Source organism: Mytilus californianus, unplaced genomic scaffold, assembly GCF_021869535.1.
Source record: "Mytilus californianus isolate M0D057914Y unplaced genomic scaffold, xbMytCali1.0.p SCAF_3, whole genome shotgun sequence".
Lineage (NCBI taxonomy): Eukaryota > Metazoa > Mollusca > Bivalvia > Mytilida > Mytilidae > Mytilus > Mytilus californianus.
In genome coordinates this window covers 67,235,136-67,243,788 of record NW_026262679.1, presented here as the reverse complement: position 1 = coordinate 67,243,788, position 8,653 = coordinate 67,235,136, and the positions used below count along the sequence as shown (strand labels likewise).

The 8,653-nt window shown below is 33.7% G+C and overlaps 1 protein-coding gene across 1 annotated transcript in view; it reads left to right on the top strand.

The window, feature by feature from the left end:
• The window catches only part of LOC127733162 (uncharacterized), a 593,316-nt gene that overhangs the window by 182,205 nt on the left and 402,458 nt on the right, over positions 1–8,653 (top strand). The window lies entirely within an intron of this gene.

The following is an 8,653-nucleotide window of genomic DNA, read 5'->3' as shown; positions in this document are numbered from 1 at the left end:
CGGAGCTTCAACTGGCCCTTTAACAATAATGTACACTAGTTCAGCGAAATGGACGCCACACTAAAATCCGGAACATACAAATGAATTAAAATTAAGTAAACACACAAGACTGACAAAGGCTAGAAGTTCCCGACTTGGGACAGACGCAAAAATGCGGCGGGGTGGAACATGTTTTGTGAGATCTCACTGTGACCTCCCCATTTCCCCTTATACCTCTGGCCAATGTGGAATAAAGAAACACACAGCAATACGCACAGTAAAACTCAGTTAAAAAGAAGTCAGAGTCCTATGTTATATATAACAGAAAAAAACTAAGCAAAATGACAATGATCAACATAGATAAACAAAGGCCCATTACTTATGTCTTAATCAAACAGTTCACATTAAAGTATCATATGTTGCTGTATTTGCACTAGAACAAATAGATAGACTGCATTAGTTCCAGATTTGCGAGTGAAGCTTATCAAAATAATTGATTTAATATCATTTTCATACATCGTCATAGGGTAAATAAATTATACACACGTTATACAAAATAAAGAAGTAAAGGTTGAATTGGTTCTGTTTGAAATGATGAATTCATTATAATTTTCGATTTATTAAAATTAAATCTTTATTTTCATTGCATATTTTTTTCGTATTTTACATTGAATTAAATGAAATAATCAGTCGTTAATGAAGATTATTAAATGTAATTAATCCTAAGAACACAGTGATCAAATTTTGATAACAGTGGTAAACCTATTTATTACATGTTGAGAAATAAATCTAAATCAAAGTGATCGAAATCACTTCAATTCAATGTTTTATTAAAGTCTCATCTCTCAACAAGTACAATCAATATTTATACATTATAAAACAATACTAAATAAAATGAGAGCCATTCTATACAGAATTATAAGAGGCTATTAAAATGCATAGATATAATACACTAAACAATAAGAAATAAAATATTATTTACAATATATAAAATGTCTACGCCTTTTTAAAATTAAATAACAGGTTTTGGCACACACACGTATCATATTTACATCTGCGAATAAAAACACTAACTTTTGGTTATCATCTAAAGTATTAAAATTTTCATTAAAAGTTTCAGCAACATAAAATAAATGGTTTCTAAAATCGTCATAAAGAGGACATCTTCAATAAAACCGTCACATATATGGCACACTCTGTTTTCTAAAACAATATTTTCATATCTCCCTGTTTCAATCCTTAGGGGAGCAACACCACACCTAAATTTGGCGAAAGCTCTTCTGTGACTGAAGGGTAAAGCTATTTTGCAGTATTCCTCCGGTTCAAAATTTTCTTTAAACAATCTGTACGTTCGTAGCTTATTGCCACCTCTACCCGATATAGATTTATCAGAATGTAAAATACCATGCCAATTATCGACATGTTTATCGTGTAATTTTGACATAAATAGTTTTACAATATAGTTAGTGTCCATATTTTCAGGATACGATAAATGACTTAAATTTATTTCACAGAAGGTTTTCCTTACTAAAAAGTTCCAGTTTTTAACACACTTATGCTTAGTACTCATACTATCAGCCCACTTATGAACTTTTGCATTTAACCGATTTGAGCTCATGTTATTTAATCTACACCACAAACGAATAATATTTTTCCACTGCTTATCAAAAATAGGTGTTTTACCTAAGTCTCCAGTATCTGCAGCATTTGGTGCATATTTTCCTACTCAAAGAAAAAATCTGCATGCCCTATTATGTATGGAATTTATACAAGAATATGTTTTTACACCCCATATACCTGCTCCATATTCTATTATAGGACAAACCAAACTTTCATATAATTTTACAAATACATCGAAACAAACACCACCTAAAAGTTTACACTTGGCTATTACCAATCCTAAAGCTCTATTTGCTGGAGATGCAACGGCTTTTCCAGTAATATTATAGTCTAAATGCTCGTTTAAAACGAGACCAAGATAAGTATAATTACTTGAAAACTTAATAGTATGACCATAACAATTAAAAATTACATCAGATCTAGGCATAGATGGGTATAGATTATATATATATATATATATAATTTTAAAAGATCCATTTTGTAACATCTTGTGATCCGTTTATTAGGCAATCGCCAATGGCAGTCACCAGGGTTTAAGAACATCTGTTGTTCGACCTGTTAGTCAAATGCGTTTTGTTAAAATATACTTTTTCACTTTTTTGGTCTTTTGGAAAATGTTGTTTGTGCTGTATTTAGACCCCTCTATCAAGAAATTTGTTTTGCATGCACACGTATAAAAATTGCGGTTTTTATCCAACGCAATCATAGGTTTGAACGTTGTTTTCAATTAAGACTTGTATTATTAGTTACATAGTGTGCTAGTGACCTAATACGGTATATATGGGGTCAGTAAATTCCATATGGGGTGAGAGCGAAGTGACCTAATACGGTATATATGGGGTCAGTAAATTCCATATGGGGTGAGAGCGAAGCTCGAATCCCCATATGGAATTTACTGACCCCATATATACCGTATTAGGTCACTAGCACACTATGTAACGAATTTATCTTATCGACTATCTTAACGTGTGAAATTTAGACTAGTGACCTATCAAATGAGCAAGTCTTCAATACTGTTAGCATTAAGAAACTACTTCCATTGATCCTAAAAAAACAGATACCAACAATAACAACTTGTTAGGTTTAAATGTGTTTTATGAATAAATTTCAATCTTAATCATCACTTTCTTCGTCTGTTGAAACCTTTCGATTTTTTCTCAGTACCGTTTTGTTTTTATAAAGGGACGTAACACCACTACTAACCGTGTATGAAATAAGCCCCGCCTCCCTACTACCTTATAAGGAATATAAAGGGACGTAACATCACTACTAACCGTGTATGAGATAAGCCCCGCCTCCCTACTAACCTAATATGAAATATACACGGTCTCCACGAGGGCGCTTTTAACCAATCACATTCCTAGAAATGTATAGGAGGTAAGATATATATAAAATGACTGAATAATAGCCAACGATAAATCTTACGGGGCGATGGATCATATAATTATGATACAGTACACTACAAAATATAATATATAACCAGTCTAAAAGGGTACAACATCACCAAAAAATAACAATAAAATGAACAAATGTAACTATAAATATTTCGGATAACAGATATCCTTCATCAGTATGATCACGATGTAAAATGAATCTTATCAACCTTTTCTGCTTATAAAATTATAGCAATCTTGAATTCTATATAAAAAAAAACAGTTTTACAAGAACATCATAAAGACGCTAGTATAATTCTAAAATTTCCAAACACGGCGCAACGACATACCAAAATAAAAATAGTAATAATTTGCGATATGAGCTTGCACAACTTTAAAATTCCAAAGGTGACGACAGTTAAGATGTTACAACAACTGCGTAAAAATACATTCCCAATAAACAGCACTAACCGATCTAAGCTTGTATAATATTTCAAATTTGACAACGGTAGAGTAATTAAAACAGTGGCTGCGTTTCATCGATGATGTTGATATGAAATGGATTGAATCCCAACAAAAATTGAATGATTTTATCAGACATGCAAACAACGCCCACCAGTCAATTAAATTTACATATGAAATTTCCGACTCTAAAATATCTTTCTTAGACACTACTACATCTATAAAGGACGGTGTCATATCAACAGATCTCTACTGTAAACCTACAGATAAACATCAGTACCTTTCTCCCCAAAGCTGTCACCCAAAACACTGTACAAAAAGTATCCAGTACAGTCAAGCTCTCAGAATAAGGAAGATTTGCTCCTCTGGGGAGGCTGTCACTAACCGGTTACAGAAACTTTGCGGATTTTTTACCAAACGAGGTTATAAAAAATGGGACATAGATAAGGGGTTTGCTTGTGCCAACAATAACAGCCGAAATGACCTGTTACAGTACAAACAGAAGAGTCGCAGTAAAATAGTTTCGTTTGTTTTAACATACAATCCTGCCTTTACTAACCTTTCACATTTGATCCGTGCTAATTGGCAAATTATTGCCAAGCACCCAAAATTATCCAAGATCTTTCCCAATCCTCCTGTCTTAGCTGTCCGAAGACCAGCAAGTCTGAAAGACTTATTTGTGAGAGCTGACGTCTCCTCTAATAAAAGCGGTTCAACTGCAAGATGGTGCAAGTCGTGTGGTAACAGACGATGTCTGACTTGCCAACAAATACTAAATACTCAAACATTTACTTGCCACTTCACTGGGTCTGTGTACACTATATTTTGCAATGTAACTTTCAAAACCCAAAATGTTGTATACCTTCTTGAGTGTCGATGTGGCATGCAGTATGTTGGCGAGACAGAACAGCCATTCAACAAACGCATGAATGGTCATCGAAGTGACTACACCTGCAAGCCCGACCTCCCCGTAAGTCGTCATTTGAGATCACCTTGGCACGCCCATGCTGATCTCAAAAACCTTACCATTACAATCATAGACCACAACGAGAGTTGGTCAAAGGCCGACAGACTTGCTCGGGAAAGGTTTTGGATAAGAAAGCTAAGGACAGTTTCCCCAGAGGGCATAAATGAAAAAACATAGAACGTTTCACTCATTTCCCTACCATCACTCATTTTCCTGCCATCACTTATTTTCCTGCCATCACTTGTTTCCAGTAACTCCGGCTTCTGTACTAGACTCCTACATTTTTAAGGAATTTTTTATTTAAACTAGTTTTAATTACAGGTTTCTACTCATTTGGGATGGATGTAAAAGTACGCAGTCACGTTCAATTATTTTTCTTATCATTATCAAACTGCTATTTATTTGGGGTGTTTAAATACGCAGCCACTGTTTTAATTACTCTACCGTATGTCAAATTTGAAATATTATACTAGCTTAGATCGGTTAGTGCTGTTTATTGGGAATGTATTTCTACGCAGTTGTTGTAACATCTTAACTGTCGTCACCTTTGGAATTTTAAAGTTGTGCAAGCTCATATCGCAAATTATTACTCTTTTTATTTTAGGTATGTCGTTGCGCCATGTTTGGAAATTTTAGAATTGTACTAGCGTCTCTATGATATTCTGGTAAAACTGTTTTTTGTTGTTGTATAGAATTCAAGATTGCTATAGTTTTATAATCAAAATAGGTTGATAAGATTCATTTTACATCGTGATCATACTGATGAAGGATATCTGTTATCCGAAATATTTATAGTTACATTTGTTCATTTTATTGTTATTTTTTGGTGATGTTGTACCCTTTTAGACTGGTTATATATATAAGTCTAAATTGAAAACACCGTTCAAACCTATGATTGCGTTTGATAAAAACCGCAATTTTTATACGTGTGCATGCAAAACAAATTTCTTGGTAGAGGGGTCTAAATACAGCACAAACAACATTTTCCAAAAGACCAAAAACGTGAAAAAGTATATTTAAACAAAACGCATTTGACTAACAGGTCGAACAACGGATGTTCTTAAACACTGCTGACTGCCATTGGCGATTGCCAAATAAACGGATCACAAGATGTAACAAAATGGATCTTTATTATTAATTTAATACCAAACAAAAAACAATAAACTTGCGGAAAAGATGGTATACCGCAAACATGAGGTGCAAAAATTTGTACACCATATCCGGATTTCGACAATTAATGTCTCTTCAGTGATGTTAGGAATCGAAACGGTATTTGGAAGGCCATATAATTTTCCTCAATTTAGGATAGACTCTTGAATTTTGAAGAGTCGAAATAGGATGAACGGATCATATAAACCCGAAGGCAAATATAATACAAGACCAAACGAAAAAATATAAATAAGTCTAAATTGAAAACAACGTTCAAACCTATGATTGCGTTGGATAAAAACCGCAATTTTTATACGTGTGCATGCAAAACAAATTTCTTGGTAGAGGGGTCTAAATACAGCACAAACAACATTTTCCAAAAGATATATATATATATATATAGCACTATGGCAGACAGACCTTTGCATTTACTGCAGGTTTTTGTTTTTAAATATGAGCATTTTTTTGGTCGATAATCTGTCAATAACAGCTGGAAATAGTATACAAACATTATATTTATCCCAGATGACAGTGGGTACGACAATAATTATATTATAAAGTATGTGGTATAAAAATAGAAAATTGCGGTGCAAATAATGAATAATTCAATATCGAAATCCTGTATCAAGCACCTGTGAATAAGAACTGTCTTAGAATATACAAGCACAGGACGGGAACCTCATCAAATAAAATATACAGGACAAACTATTAAAAAAAACGATCCGAAAGTAGCAGCAAGATTAAAAACGTCTTATTACAGCACAGTAACGAACCAGGTTGTATGACTTCCATCCTAAACCAGATCAAACAACTTTGAAACAAACTGGTTTTATTTTAGTAAAGGCATGCTCAACAACTTTCGAAAGGGTTAATGACAACTCGTACCTTTGCAAAGTTGTACACTATTCTTTACCAACTCCAGAGACATATAATGTTTTGTATTTCTCTGTCAAATTGTACCAAATTTTTAGTAATTATTTACATGCATTGTTGTTGTATTCTTTTTGCCACCTAATAGTAAAATATAAAATAAAACAAGATTTACATAGTCAAATATTCAAAAGTTAAGGTAATCTACACTTTCACAACAAATAACACATGGAAATCAGAGAATTATTTAAGTTTGTGAAAGCATAGATATATTAGCCATAAATGGCTATTATATCTATGGTGACAGTAAGCATGTTCTCTTAATTATTAACCTGGATCAAATACCGTACCAGAAAGAACTTAAGTTTTGAAGATGGTACAACTTAAGATTCTCTCATGGTCATCCCCGTATGTACAAGTATGTTTAATGTACCTGGATTTTAAAGAGTACATGATACGCTGAAATGTCTCCTCTGCTTAACTGGTCGATTTAATTGATGCTAAGTCTTTAAGATAAAGGTATTACTACAAAAATCACATGAACTTTTAAATATCATCAATGCGGATTCATGTAAATGAGTCAAAGGTCGCAAGAACCGTGCAGGACAGACGTGTATACAATCATTCCAAACTCCAAACATAGTAAACATATTGCTTATAGTGACCGAGAAACATGTTTAACGTTGAAAACTTGGCATTGACCAATGAACCATAAAAATGAAATCAAGATCAGAGGAACCCTGTCAGACAGCTTATTACCAAAATTTACGATAAAAGAGATGATTTTTCATTTCCTATAGTTAATTATCCATTTTTAGATAGTGACGTTCCCTTGTCACCATCAACTTGTTCGATTCGCTCTTGTATGTAACAACGTATTTGATTTTAACGAAAGAAATCTCTATTACTGAAAAAATTATTACACCAGGGTTTTCGATATCACAAAATAGTCAAAACATTTACTAAATATTATCATCGATACAAGGACATCATTCGTAAATCTAAATCAACATGCAGACATCTTATACGTTCAGGTATTTCACATCCAATCTTTTATGATAATATTTTATACAAAGCAAAAAAATGTCGTCATTCACCTCAAAAGCTAACTAAAACTTTTAAACAGACTTATTCAGAGGGGATATAGTCACGAAAAAACCATACCCCCCCCCCCCCCCCCCCCCCCTTGAAGTTAAATGGTCGTTCTATAGCCAGTGTACAGAGATATGTGATTTCTTCCATCATATTCAAAACACTCACAATTTTCACCTGCATATCTTATTATTGTCAAATTTTATTACATTCTGAAGCATACAAAAAATTTTTAAAATGTCTTATGTTAAAGCTTGACGCTGCAGGACATATGACATCATATTGGTCTGTGCAAAAAGAGAGTCGAAAGATACCAAAGGGACATTCAAACTCATAAGTCGAAAAAAAACTGACAACGCCATGGCTAAAAAAGAAAAAGGCCAACAAACAGCAGTACACAAAACACAACATAGAAAACTAAAGACTGAGCATCACGAACCCCGCCAAAAACTGGGGGTGATCTCAGGTGCTCCAGAAGGGTAAACAGATCCTGCTCCACATGTGGCACCTGTTGTGTTGCTCATGTTAGTACAAACCCAGTAAAAAGTCTAATTCGTTAGGTCACATTCATGGAAAAGGGGACTGGATTGTAGTTACAACAATTGGAACATATCCACTATCATCTGTGAAACAGATATTCCATAACGGTCAACCAACTCATGATGGCGTCTGTAAAATTTACGAAGGGATGATTTCAAGCGATATTACGTGAATAGAAAAAAACTAAATGACAGAATTTTAATAAAAAAAAAAATGGAAAGATATCTTTTATAAAATGTTTTAAGAAAATAGAACAAAAAACGGGTTCACTGTATTTTTTTCCTTGCTATAATACAAAATAGAAATAAATGGAGAATGTGTGCATGGGACACAGATGATGCCCCCGCTTGCATATAACATTATAATGGGGCATAACTCTAGAACAGTAAGAGTGAAGCCACCCAAATTCGAATTTGATCTGTGTTTTGTGGTAATAAGCATTGTGTATAAGTTTCATAACATTTGGTTGAGGCAAACTAAAGTTAGAGAACAGAAACTAAATTTGGGACGTACGTACAGACAAGGGTAACACTTAATGCCCTCTCCGCTGCAGCGGGGGCATAAAAAAATACTGTACATTACATCATAATCCATAAAACAG